The sequence below is a fragment of the Lepus europaeus genome, chromosome Y, assembly GCF_033115175.1.
Source record: "Lepus europaeus isolate LE1 chromosome Y, mLepTim1.pri, whole genome shotgun sequence".
In the NCBI taxonomy this organism is placed as follows: Eukaryota; Metazoa; Chordata; class Mammalia; order Lagomorpha; family Leporidae; genus Lepus; species Lepus europaeus.
The window spans coordinates 28726669-28741717 of NC_084851.1; the positions used below are offsets into that span (position 1 = coordinate 28726669).

The 15049-nt window shown below is 37.8% G+C and overlaps 1 pseudogene; it reads left to right on the top strand.

Moving 5' to 3' along the window:
* Positions 1-15049, top strand: part of LOC133754186 (SRSF protein kinase 2-like) — a 99186-nt pseudogene that overhangs the window by 18704 nt on the left and 65433 nt on the right.

The following is a 15049-nucleotide window of genomic DNA, read 5'->3' on the forward strand; positions in this document are numbered from 1 at the left end:
ATCACAGTGGCCTTTAAGACTTCAATATAGATAATTACATCACAATGGTAGTTCATAATATCCCAGTGGAATTTTTGACATTTTATAACATCACAATTTAATATGACATAACAATGGTACATTTATGACAAGACAATGGTACGTTATGCCATTGCAATATTGGTTTACAGGATCACAATAGATTTTATGACATCACAATTGGATATAACATGATAATGGTGGTTTATAACATCACAATTTATACAACATCACAAGGGTTTATACAGAGTAACAATTGCTTATGATATCACAAACTGATTATGACTTCATATTGGTAGATGTATGAAATCACAAAGGTTTTATGAGTTAACTGACTGTGAAAGCAAATTTTAGGTGTATGATATAACAGTGTAGTTGATTAGGAAATTACAAGAATTTTTATGAAAACACAATTTATGAAGACATAATAATGATAGCTTTATGTCATTTATAACATGCTGTGATTATTACCTCACAATGGTAGTTTTATGACATCACCATGATTTTTTTTTGACAGGCAGAGTGGACAGTGAGAGAGACAGAGAGAAAGGTCTTCCTTTGCCGTTGGTTCACCCTCCAATGGCTGCTGTGGCCAGCATGCTGCGGCCAGTGCACAGTGCTGATCTGAAGGCAGGAGCCAGATGCTTTTCCTGGTCTCCCATGGGGTGCAGGGCCCAAGCACTTGGGCCATCCTCCAGTGGACTCCTGGGCCACAGCAGAGTGCTGGCCTGGAAGAGGAGCAACCGGGACAGAATCCAGCACCCCCACTGAGACTAGAACCTGGTGTGCCAGCGCCACTAGGTGGAGGATTAGCCTGTTGAGCCACGGCACCGGCCTATCACCATGATTTTTATTGCTTCAATATTTCATCATGACTACACAACGTTTGGGCTATGACATCACTATTACATATCTATGGCAGCACAATATCAGTATCTGACATAAAAATAGTTTTCATAATATCAGAATTGATTATAACATCAATATTGTAGCTTCTGACATCATAATTGTTCATGCCATCACAATACTTGCTTATGACATAGTAATTCAGGCATCATAAATATAGGTTTATGATATTATGATGGTTTTTATGAATTCACAATTGAATATGACATCATAATGTTTTGTTTATGAGATCACAATGAATTATGATGTGACAGTGGTAAGTGTGTGATGTACCAATTATTTTACACTTCACAATTGGTTGACACCACAATGGTAGTTTTATGAGATCACAATGATCATTATGATATCACTAGGGTTGTTTATAACATTATAAGTGATCATAATGCTACAATGGCAGTTTTATGACATCAGAATTGTTGGTTTATATAAGTACTCTATGACATCATAATTCATTATGACAAAACAAATGTAAGTTTGTTGCAGCACAATATTTTATGCCATCACAATACTGATCTATGAAATCATAGGTGATTTATGACATCACTACTGATTATGGTATCACAATGGTGGCTTATGACATCTTAATTGATTAAGATGGCACAACAGTGGGTTTGTAATTTCACAATGTCTTTTATGACATGACAGTTGATTATTACATATCAGTGGTTGCTTTATGATATCACAATGGTGGTTTATCAAATTCTGATTATTATAATATCACAAGGGTTTTGATTATGTCACAATTGATTATGTCATAACATTTGTAATTTTATAAAATTATAGATTTTACATATCACAATAGAATTAAGCACAATAATTTTCATGACATCACAGTTGACTATAACATGATGGTATTGGTTAGTGACATGAAAATTTATTATGACATCAGGATATTCATGTCATCACAATATTGGTTTATGACATAATAAGTGTTTTGGTCTCATAATTGATTCTGATATTGCATAATATCATAATTTATTATGATGTCACAATGGTCAGTTTATTGTAACCCAAATGGTTCAATGACTTCACATTGATTATGAGATCACATTGGTAGTTTTATAACATCACAATGATATTTATGACACCACTATAGTTGTTCATGATATCAAAATTCATTATTACAACATAGTGGTAGGTTTATGACACCACAATTGTTTTTACAACTCCCTGATTATTATGACATCACCATAGTAGACTTATAGTCATGGTTTTTGTCATCACAATGGTGGATTATGAAACAGCAATTGATTATGACTCTATAGTGGCATGTTTATAATGCCAGTTTTTTATGAATTCACAATTGATCATGACATTACAATGATAATTTTATGATATGACAGTTGTGGTTTATGGCATCTCAGTTGATTATGATATCACAAGAATTTTTCAACCTCACAATTGATTAATAAATAGTAATGATAGCTTTATTTTATGTCATCTTAATATTGGTCTATGAAATCACAATGGGCTTTATGAAATCAGAGTGGAATATAATGTAATAGTGAGTGGCTGATCCAGTGCCCATATGGGATGCCAGTGCTTCAGGCCAGGGCTTTAACCCACTGCACCACAGCACTGGCCACATCACAATGGATTTTTATGACATCACAATAGACTTCAGATAACAATTATTTTTAACATGATGCCACAATTGATTTAAAAATCATAATGATGATTTATGAGATGAAAATTGATTATGACATAATTATGGTTGCTTTATGACAACAAAATAGTTTTATGACATCACAATTAACTATAAAATCACAATGGTGGTTGATGATGTAATAGATTATGATGTAACAATTTTAATGAGTCTGCAATGGATTGTGACATTAAATTTTACATATATTACATCACAAATGTGAATCATATCACAGTATTATTTGATGTCATCACAATCATTGTTGTGACATCAAAATTTTGACATCAATGGCATCACAATGGGTTTTATGTCATAAAGTTGATTTTTGAAATTGAAAAGATTTTTGTGATAACATAATCGATTATAATATCCTGTTGGTAGTTTATGACATCACCATTATGACATCATAATGATAGGTTTATGGTGTAACATTTGATTTATAATTTCACAATTGATTATGACAGAACAACTGTAGTTTTTGATAGCACAAGTATGATTTATCATAACTGAATTGACTGTGACATCATATAATTTTTTAGTGTATCACAATTGATTGTGACATAGTAATAGTAACTTATGATGTCACCATGTTTTTGTATAGTCACAATTGATTTTGACCTCTCAATGTTTTCATGCCATCATAGTTCATAACATCATATTGGCAGCTTTATGCCATGACACTGGAAGTCTATACTGGCACAATTGGGTATGCCATCACAATTGACCTGTTGGTTTATGCTCTCATAACAGATTTGTAACTTTGTAATTCATTATGACAGCACAATAGTTAATTTATGACATCATTATAGTACTTGATGGCATCACAATATTTGGCATCTTTGCTTCCAGTAATTGTGATATCACAATTGATTATTACATCATAGTGCTAGTCAATAAATTCACAATTGATTATGCCATACAATGTTGGTTTATGACATAACTATCTTAATATATAATACTATAATTGATTATGATGTCTAATGATAAATTTATTGCCTCACAGGGTATTATGAATTCACAATTGATTATGATGTCAAAGTGATAGATTTTTGATATAACAATGGTGTTTTATTTATTTATTTATTTATTTATTTATTTATTTATTTTCATTTTTGACAGGCAGAGTGGACAGTAGAGGGAGACAGAGAGAAAGGTCTTCCTTTTTGCCATTGGTTCACCCTCTAATGGCCACTGCGGCCAGCGTGCTGTGGCTGGTGCATCACGCTGATCCAAAGGCAGGAGCCAGGTACTTATCCTGGTCTCCCATGGGGTGCAGGGCCCAAGGACTTGGGCCATCCTCCACTGCACTCCTTGGCCACAGCAGAGAGCTGGCCTGGAATAGGGGCAACCGGGACAGGATTGGTGACCCGACTAGAACTAGAACCCGGTGTGCTGGTGCCACAAGGCGGAGGATTAGCCTACTGAGCCACGGCGCCGGCCAATGACATGCCAGGGTATTATGACATCTCAAAGAAATTTATGACATCATAATTGATTATTATTTGACAATGTAAGTTTATAACAGCACAGTGGCTTTTTATATCATCACAATATGATTTATGACATTACAATGTCTATATTACAACACAATTTACTATAACATCATAATTATAATTTATGATATAAAATGATTATTATGACTCAATAATGTGCTTATGATGCCACAATACTTTGGGTGACTTCATAGTGATTGTGTATTCAGAATGGTTGATTTATATCACAATCATTGTAGTAGCAGAAGGGTATTTGCATAACTGATTCAGACTTAACAATGATAGCTTATGACATCACAATGTTTTATGATATCAGAATATATTTTAAAACCAGTGATTTTTGACATCATAATCATAATATCATGACAGTTTTATTACTACAGAATTATTGGTTAATGACATCACAATAATACATTAATTACACCACAATACTTGTATATGATGTCTCTATGGCTCTCATGGAATCGCAACTGACTAAATTCATACAGATTGTTTTATGACATGCCAACTGATTATGCCATAACAAGAGTGGGCTATGCATCACAGTTGGTTGTAATATAACAATTGTGTATTTATGATGTTGTAGTGGGTTTGTGAATTTAAACTTGACTTTGACATCTTAGCAGTAGGTTTGTGACATCACCATGTTGATTAATGGTATCCAAATATCAGTTTATGGACTCAAAATGGATTTTATGACATAACTGTTGAATATGATATCACAACATCTTTTTTTTTGAAAGATTCATTTATTTATTTGAAAGTCAGAGTTACAGAGACAGAGGAGAGTCAGAGGAAGTGAGCGAGATCTTCCATCCACTGGATCACTCACCAATTGGTCGCAATGGCCAGAGCTGTGCCAATCTGAAGCCAGGAACCAGGAGCTTTTTCTGGGTCTCCTACATGGGTGCAAGGCCCAAGGACTTGGACCATCTTCTGCTTTCCCAGGCTATAGCAGAGAGCAGGATCAGAAGTAGACCAGCCAAGATTCAAACCAGCGCCCATATGGATGCTGGCACTGCAGGCAATGGCTTTACCTGCTATGCTACAGTGCCAGCCCCAGTAGTTTATGAAATTACAATGACTTCATAATGATAGATTTATGACACCACAAGACTTTTTATGTATTTTCAACTGATCATGACATCATAATGGTAAGTTTTCAGTATAAAAATGGTGGTTTATCATATCTTTGTTGATTTTGATGTCACAAGCATATTTACATCAGAATTGATTATGACATGATATTGATTATGACATCACAATTGATTATGAAATGATTATGTCATAATTGATTTTGATATGGAAGTGTTACACTAACACATTAGTTTTTACAAGCAACGAAATATTGATTTTTGACATCACAATGGATTTATGGTATCACAATTAATCACATCATATTCTTCATTTATATCACAATTGATTATGGCATGTCACATGCCTTTATTTTATTGCTTCCTTGTACCTACTTCCAGCAGTGTCTGAGCATGGCTTATTTGGGTTCTCAATAGTAGATTTGGAGTCACTGTTTGCAAATATGTCCTTAGGGATCACATTCACAGCTTGAAATCAGTCTTTGGTGGGAATATTTATAATAAAGAAATGTCCCACTGTTGTATCCTGCTATATCCACAGCTTTTGTGACACCTGCATAGCAAAATGTTGCACTGGGGGTCTATGGCTGCAGGGTCGAGGTGGGAACTCCGTGGAGTGGAGCCTCGGGTGGTTCCTGTGCAGCCAACGGTCATAAAGACCCTCAGCTCACTCACGTAATAAGTGGAAGACCTGATTGCTGCTGGTTAATAAAACAATGTGTCCCAGCAATGATAGTGATTTTATTATGCATGATTTACTTGCTTTATTTGTATTTAGTAGTTATGCCACGTAGTGCGTCAGGACAAGTGCACCATGATTAGAAACAAGGGAATCAAATAGTGCCAATAAGCATTTCACAAGAATTAACAAAAAACACTTTAGACTTTGGCCCACCAGTCATTAGGGCTATTTATGAGGAGGCATTAAACATTGACAAAAAACAGCACACCCTAGACAAGATAAAACAAAGGGAGCTGAGGTGTGAGTTTTAGAGAGCTGAGGTGTGATTTAGATTCCGGGTTATCAGAAGGTTTAGGCAACAAGGGGATGAGAAAGCTACATTCAATCTTACTTAGGTGATATATGGGACTTGGGCTAACAAGCACCACCATCTGATAACTCCCCTGTCCCAGGTTTTCATAATAAGAGGTTAGCTAGTAACCTGACCTTTACCTTTTCTTAAAAGTAGGACTGCGAACCATCACCACAATGTCTCCCTGTGTCCCTTGTAAAGTTAATCATGTAACCCCATTAACCTTAACAAGTTTTTGTAATCTTGGAATTTCTTTTGTCTTCAGCAATGTAGGCTTCCCTATATAAACTCTGGTTTCCTCGCTAATAAACTGCAGCAGCAGCATACTCATAAAGTGTGTGTGTCTGTCTGTCATTTCCCCGCCGATTCCTGATTCTCCTGGCCCTTCGCCCCTCATTCTCCCTCGGTCAGTGACTCCGCGAGAGCCGGTCCGCGGCAGTATCCCAGGATTCCCTTCCTCCTAAGGAACTGCTTTATCAGAATTACACTGTCCTGGCCCTTGTTCTTGTTTCATTCAAAGAGCAATATTTTTCTTCCCACAAAGAATATATAGCATGCTATATCTTGTTTTTATTCAAAAGCTGGTTTAAACTTCAATTTCTAAGCTAGGAGTAAGTGCTCATTTTTGCATATCTTCCAGGTTCAAAGCCTGTGCAGATTAGACATTCCCAATAACTTTTCAACACCTTTCTTCACCCTGATGCTAGATGCTTTAGCATGATTTTTAGAAAAGAACCTTAGTGGAAGACAGTGAGTTTTCCAAACTCAATGCCCATGAGATTGAGGAAACACTTGTTTTATTTGAAGAAGTAAAGGACTTGTCACCTTTCCCCTTCTCCATTTATTTCCCCACCTGCCTCCCCACCCCACTTCCCCCCTTTTGTCAAGATCCTTGGTGACTAACCAGACCCTTCTCAGCTCCTTGCAATGAAAATAGCAAAACAGATAAGCTGTGCAGGACATCTATGAAACAAATAAGAGAGAAATTCCCAGAGACTTCAAAGAGCCTCTACTCTTCCTCAACCACCTTCTACACTCTCCCTTCCCATGGTGATAAATTCTTTCCTAACCAGATAAAACCTGAGTCCCAAATGTGCCTAGTGCACAGTCTCTTCACAGGAACAGACTGTCACCAACCTCTTTGCTTCCAGTAAAGCAACCTGTCTCTGTTGAGGTCAGTCTCCAATTTCCTTTTTCTGTCTCTCCTTTCTGAGAATATGAAAGGCCAGAAGATATTCCATACCTAACAAGAAGTGTTTCTCCTTCTCATTTCAGAAAACAATGTTTACTTTCAAGTGTATCTTTCTATTTGAGGATAAACTTTTAGTACAGAACCCATCCAGTCCTTGCAGAGGCCACAGAGGTATGGAACAGAAGTTCCAGGTTACAGCTTTGTCACCCAAATAGAAACAAAGCAATGGGAATAAAAGATATGGCTGTGTGAATTCAGAGATGCCTTGCCAGTAAAATAGAAAAAAAGTAAGTAAATTTACAAAGTTTAGGCCATTTCATTTTTTTTAATTTTTATTTTTTTTGTTTTTATTTTTTATTTTTTGACAGGCAGAGTGGACAGTGAGAGAGAAAAACAGAAAGGTCTTCCATTTCCATTGGTTCACTTCCCAATGGCTGCTGCAGCTGGCTCACTGCACTGTTCCAAAGCCAGGAACCAGGTGCTTCTCCTGGACTCCCATGTGGGTCAGGGCCCAAGGCTTTGGGAAATCCTCTACTGCACTCCTGGGCCACAGCCAGAGAGCTGGACTGGAAGAGGAGTGACTGTGACAGAATCCAACGCCCTGACCAGGACTAGAACTCGGTGTGCCAGCGCTGCAGGTGGAGGATTAGCCTATAGAGCCATGGCGCCGGCCAAGGCCATTTGATTTTTTTAAAATTTCCTTTCTTCTTTATTACTGTTATTTTATTATTTTTTAAAAATTATTTAAACTATGCAAAATTATATGCAAAATTAATGTATTTCATATATATGAGTTTAGGAATATAGAGATAGTTCCCTCCTTCCTGCCTATGATCCAACCCTTTTTCCTCCTCCCTCTCACATTTCCAATGATAATTTTTACAATGACCTATTTTTAATTTATTTAATTATCATAAGGTTAATCCTATACTAAGTAAAAGAGTTCAACAAACATAATGAAGGGTAATATATTGTTCCTCAACAGAAGAGACAAGGACTATAAACAATCATTGAGTCTCAAAATGTCAATTCCACTCCTCCAGATTACACATTAGGTACTCTAATAGTTGCACTTGATAATGGAAAATATATGATATCTGTCTTTTGGAGAATGGCTTATTTCACTAAGTATAATGATTTCCAGTTGCATCAATTTTGTTGCAACCACAAGATTTCACTGCTTTTTACAGATGAGTAATACTCCATAGTACACCATAATTTCTTTTTTTTTAATTTTTTTAAATTTTTTTTTCTTTTTTTTTGATAGGCAGAGTGGACAGTGAGAGAGAGACAGAGAGAAAGGTCTTCCTTTTGCCGTTGGTTCACCCTCCAATGGCCGCCGCGGTAGGCGTGCTGCAGCCGGCGCACCGCGCTGATCTGATGGCAGGAGCCAGGGGCTTATCCTGGTCTCCCATGGGGTGCAGGGCCCAAGGACCTGGGCCATCCTCCACTGCACTCCCTGGCCACAGCAGAGAGCTGGCCTGGAAGAGGGGCAACCAGGACAGGGTTGGTGCCCCGACCGGGACTAGAACCCAGTGTGCCAGCGCCGCAAGGCAGAGGATTAGCCTAGTGAGCCGTGGCGCCGGCCATAATTTCTTTAACTAGTCTACAGTTGATGGACATATAGGGTTGATGCCATATGTTAGCTTTTGTGAATTGAGCTGCAATGAACATGAGGGTAAAGATAATTCTTTCATATACTGCTTTCTTTTGGTTTGTAAATTCCAAGGAGTAGGATGCCTGGATTATATAATATGTCTATATTCAGATTTCTGAGGTATCTCCAAACTGTTGTCTACAGCAGTTGCACAAGTTTACATTCCCACTGGTAGTGTACCAGGGTACCTTTTTCCCCACATCCTTGCTAGCATTTGTCATTTTTTGATTTCTGTATGTGTGCCTTTCTGATGGGAATGAGGTGAAACTTCATTGTGGCTTTGAGCATTGTGGTCTCTGATGGCTAGTGATCATGAGCATTTTCTCTCTTGTCTGTTGGACACTGGAATTTCCTCTCTTGAAAAATGCCTCTTCAAGTCATTTGCCCATTTCTTAACTGGATTGTTTATTTTGTTTTTGTAGAATTTCTTGAGGTCTTTATAGATTCTGGATACCAGTCTTGTATCAGATACATAGTTTGCAAATATTTTTTCCCATTCTGTCAGTTGCCTCTTCACTTTTCTGTTTCTTTTGCCGTGCAGAAGCTTCTCAGATTGATGTAATCTCACTATCCATCTGCATATATTGTTGTTGGTGAGATATATTTCTTGTAGGCAGCAAATGTATGAATCTTGTTTTAATCCATTCAGCCAGTCTCTATCTTTTAACTAGGGAGTCTGGGTTGTTGACACCATTTACATTGAAGTTTACTGTTGATAAATAACAACTTTGTCCTGCTATTTTCTCACAAATATTCCTATTGTTTAATTTGGATTTATTTTGTAATTTACTGGGAGATTTTCTGCCTTGTATTTTTTTCATAACAATGGCTATCTTTTAGTGTTCCTGTGTGTAGCAAAACAATAAGCAACTAGCACATCTATAAGCAACTCGTGTATGACTGGATGAGTGGTGACAAATCCTTTGAATTTCCATTTATTATGGAAGATCTTTATTTCACCTTCCTTAATAAATGAGAGCTCCCCAGTACACAGTTTGGTTACTTTAAGGACATATGCCATGTCTTTTCATTTTCTCCTAGCCTGTAGGAAGTCAGCTGTGAGTCTAATTAGAAATCCTCTGAAAGAAATCTGATATTTCTCTTGTGAACATTCTAGAATCTTTTCTTTATGGTTGCTGTTTACTGTTGAAAGTTTGACTACAATGTGTCATGCTAAAGACTTTTTTCTGATTATCTCTATTAGGAGTTTATATGCTTCCTATAATTGGACATCCTCTTTCTTTCTCCAAATTGAGGAAATTTTCAGTAATTATTTCACTAAATATGCCTTCTAGTCCATTTACTTATCATACCACTCCTATGACCCACATTTTGGTCTGTTTGATAGTATCCCATAAATCTCCAACATTTTATTCTTGTTGTTCATGTTTATGGTCTGAGTGAAAAACAGCCAAAAATTTGTCTTCTAGTTCAGATATTATTTCCTATGCCTCACCAATTCTATTATTACTGCTTTCCCCTATATTTTTATTTGATCTATTTCATTCTTCATTTTTAAAGTTTCACTTTGATTTCTCTTTATAATCTGAATGTCATTGGAAAAAATTTTCACTCATATGGTGTAAAGGTTTCTCTAGGTCTTGCATTTACTTCTAAATGCTTTAGAATAATCCTATGATTAATTTTTAAATTTCATTTTTGACATTTCATGAGTCTCTTCAGCTTCACACTCTAATGGTGAAATGTCACTTACTTTTGGGAAGGTCATGATGTCTTCATTATTCTTGTTTTTTTTTTAATATCTACATTTACTTTTAGGCATCTGTGGAGGGACTTATTATTTTTTCCTCTGATGGCTTTTTTTTTCTTTGAATATTCCTCTGTGGCTTAGTGAAGTGTCCACAGTTTCAGTGAATACCAAGAGATGTGTTCTGAGTGTGGCCTGGGAGCTCTGGTCTGTGCTCCAGCATGGGTCAAGTATACAAGTTAATACTCAGGTTGGGCATAGTAGATCACACCTTCACCTCCTCTATTCCAAGGACATCAATGCCTCAGTTTTAGCCTCCAAATGGTGCAACACTTATCTGTACTGCCATACAAAGTGCACAAATGATCTGCACAGTCTTCAGTGAGCATAGATTCCACTGTGATGACCCACCTCAGGCAACCAGGGAGTTCTGAATGTGTGGATCTACACAGAGTGATTGTTCAGAAACCCAATTACCCTGTGTATTATCTGATGCAGCCAGAGTCCCCACCATCACAGCACACAAGCCTTCCATAGTCACAGTGTGCAGAGGTTCTGCTCTGCCATGCCAGCCTATTCAGTCCACAAAGAGGCAGATGTTCCCTGTGCCAGCTGTCTATGGGCTTTAGTCCCAGAGCCTGTGGTATGTTGGGAAACTGAGGGCACCCTACAATACTACATGGGTACCCAATACCCTATCTTTCCTCTCAGCCAGGCTCAAAGTCAGTAGAAAACATAGATTTTCCCCTCTGCTAGAATCTCTGGAGCACATATATACACAAGTGCCACTGGCCAAATGTTGACTCTCCCCACCACTTCCACCAGTGCTTGTGAGAAGATGGCCTCCTGCCTCATCCAGTTGATATGCATGCACAAAAGGGCTTCCATAGCTGCTGACCAGACCCAAAATGGTGCCTGCTGTCTCTCAGCCAGGTGCTGGGTGCCATTGTGGAGAGGATGGGCTGAGAGATGCATGACCCTTTTACTTCCACTGAAATCTTGGGTATTTGCCATCGACTAGGGTTCCATGCCAGAGTCATACCATGGTGTCCCCTCAGCTATATCACCAGGGGCTGCTGCAGTTTGGTCTCACCTCTGTCTCTAAGCTGCCACCTGCTACAGCCCATGGCTGTTTAGTGTGTTGCGTCCATGTTCATGCTGCACATCTGAACCTCCCACACATGTCCACAGCATTCCTTTTCCTTCCATAGAATTTCCACTACTTTTTTCTCTCAATTCTGTAAGAGTGCACTTCCTACTGTTTTTTGTTGTTAAAGAGTGAGGGAGGATGTCAATGTCCAAATAAGAGAATGAATGAACAACACCACAAGGCTTTTCTACAGCAACGGCAGTTTCAAGCACATCATATCGATCTGAGCTAGATCACGGTGAATTCTAATTCAAGGTCAGTGGCAGTAGCTGCAGGCATGACAGACAGGAGTGCTATTGATTCCTCATCCCTTTGATTCTCCCAGTTCTTTTAAAATGAACAAATTATTTCATGAGGCTTTATACCTGACTTATCCAGTTGACAAATCCTTGCTTACTTCATCATGGGGCTGGAAGAAATGCACACAAAGCCCTCTACGTGGTAGACAGAATTGAGTCTTTCTCAAGGTCACACAGTGACAGAACCAGGAGTAGAATTCAGAGTCTTAAAGTGCAGCTTAGTGCTCCTTCCAGGTCCCCTCCCTTATCATATTACAGATCTGTTGGAGGAACCACTGTGCCTGAAACTATGTTGGCTGGGGACAAAGTGATCAGCCTGCCAGACTCAGCTCCTGCCTTCCAAAAATTTGTTGTCCAACTTGATCTGATATTTCTCAATTACTTCCACAATTTGAAAAACACCCTCTCCATGATTCTACATTCCTGAACTAATTCTGGTTTCTAAATTAAAAAAGACTTATCTCTCTATATTTTAAGTAATCACCTTCCATCAGGCCATCCATTTGCAACAGGATTGACCTTGGTTAAGTTGCTACACTTTTCTAGACCTCAGTTTCTTCATCTGTAAAATAGAAATGACAATCATACTACTTAGCAAAGTTTGCATGAGTTATAAATGGAAAGCACTTGCCTCAAGACAATGCCCATCAAATAGCATTGCTAGAAAAATAGTATTATTATATTTATGTGTTATTCTAAGTGCAATGACATATCTAGTAGCTTTCACACATATAGAGAGCTTCATAATAAGCATTAAAAAGTGCTATTTATAGACAGAAAAATGCATTATATTCTTAAAAATGACACCCTACATGTATTTAAATAAATATATAGTTCATTAGTGCACTATATATATATTATTTATATAATATATAATATATATAATATATATTATATATATATAATTTATATATATTACATATATAATATATATAATAATATATATAATTTATATATATATATATATTTCTTTCTTTTAACTTTTATTTAATGAATATAAATTTCCAGTATACAGCTTATGGATTACAATGGCTTCCCCTTCCCACAATTTCCCTCCCACCTGCAACCCTCCCCTCTCCTGTTCCCTCTCCCTTTCCATTCACATCAAGATTCATTTTCAATTCTATTTATATACAGAAGATCAATTTAGTATAAATACTTCAACAGTTTGCACCCACATAGAAACACAAAGTGAAACATACTGTTTGAGTACTAGTTATAGCATTAAATCAAAATGTACAGTACATTAAGGACAGAGATCCCACATCAGGAGCAAGCGCACAGTGGCTCCTGTTGTTGACCCAACAAATTGACACTCTAGTTTATGGCGCCAGTAACCACCCTAGGCTGTCGTCATGAGTTGCCAAGGCTATGGAAGCCTTCCAAGTTTGCCGACTCTGATCATATTTAGACAAGGTCATAAAAGACAGAGTGAGGATAGTAACCAATGATCCTAAGAGTGGCATTTACCAGGTTTGAACAATTATACAGCATTAAGTGGGGAAGAGGACCATCAGTACACAAAGGTTGGGAGTAGAGCCATTGGTGGTAGAGTAGAGGTTATGATTACAAAGGAATGAGGCCCAAGTGCACTAGACAGGGCCTAGAACAAAGGACAGAGTCATTATTAGAGGAGCTAAGAAAGGTGCTGTCTAAGCTACAAGTAATTTTTCTGATTGAGAGGCAAATAGAACCTGATAGAAGGGGCTTGATAATAATCTGGTGGGCTTTAGGCCTTGTAAGTTAAGAGGCCCAGACCTATCTATCTCTTCACATGGGGTATATCCTAAGGGAGGTGTGAACCTCCTAGGGGAAGACACTCTGTTGACTTTCATTACTTGGCTGGCCTGGGAGGAGAGCTGGCCAGGTAAAGGCAGGGGGCATCTCTAACAAGAAATTTACAGTTCTGCCTGCAATGTTGCTGACCATACTTGGTGGTCCCCTCAACTGCAGTGGTCACTTTGGAAGTTGGGCTGAGTGAAGGGCTTTTCAGCTTGGAGCCAATAAGATCTGTGGCTCTGACCTGGGCATCCTTCGATTCCAGGGCAGGTCCATTTCCAGTGATCCAACTCTTGGCAGAGCTGTCAGGGCTCTTCACAAGCTGACTTCTGCTGAATCCCAGGCTTACCACATTGAAAGCCACTGCAGTGGACTGGCCTGTTGGGTCTCCCTCAGGGCAGATCGCTGTACAGATCAGCCATTAATAGGCCTGCCACCCATTGCTTCTGATGCCTAGCTTTCTTTTCCTCCTGGTTTGTGTTAAAGCAGACCAGAGGATGGAAGTCAAGGGAGTTCCTGTTTCACATCTCTAATCTTTGGTGGCCTGAACTACAAGTCTATAGTCACAGGCATGTTCTGTAGTAGTTTTTCTAAGGTAGACAATGCCCATGAGGAAAATTATATTCTCACTTTAAAACTTTCTTTCCCTTTGGTCTGAAAGGGAGGTTTTTTTTTTTTTTTTTTTTTTTTTTTTTTTTTTTACTTACTGTATACTTCGCTGATGGCAATGTGAATCTAGCTATGAGATTATTATTTAAGTTCTTATTTTGGCTATGCTATTACAGAAAAATGTTAGCCATCTCTTATAAGGTCTAAAGATTAAATTGTGCATCCTACAGATTCCTTCATAATAGAATTAGTTCCCTACCTTGAAGAGAATAGAAAAGTGAAAGAACAAGTTGGGCTTAGAATAGAGAAATGAGGGAGCAAGTCCTAGATCACTTGCTGACAATAGCAATATTACATGAATACTTAGCAAACCGTTTCAACCCTTAGATAAGAACTTCATAAAACATTTACCGGAAGGTCCAATGCCTTCTATAAATTTTAAGAATCATGTATTTGAAAACACGT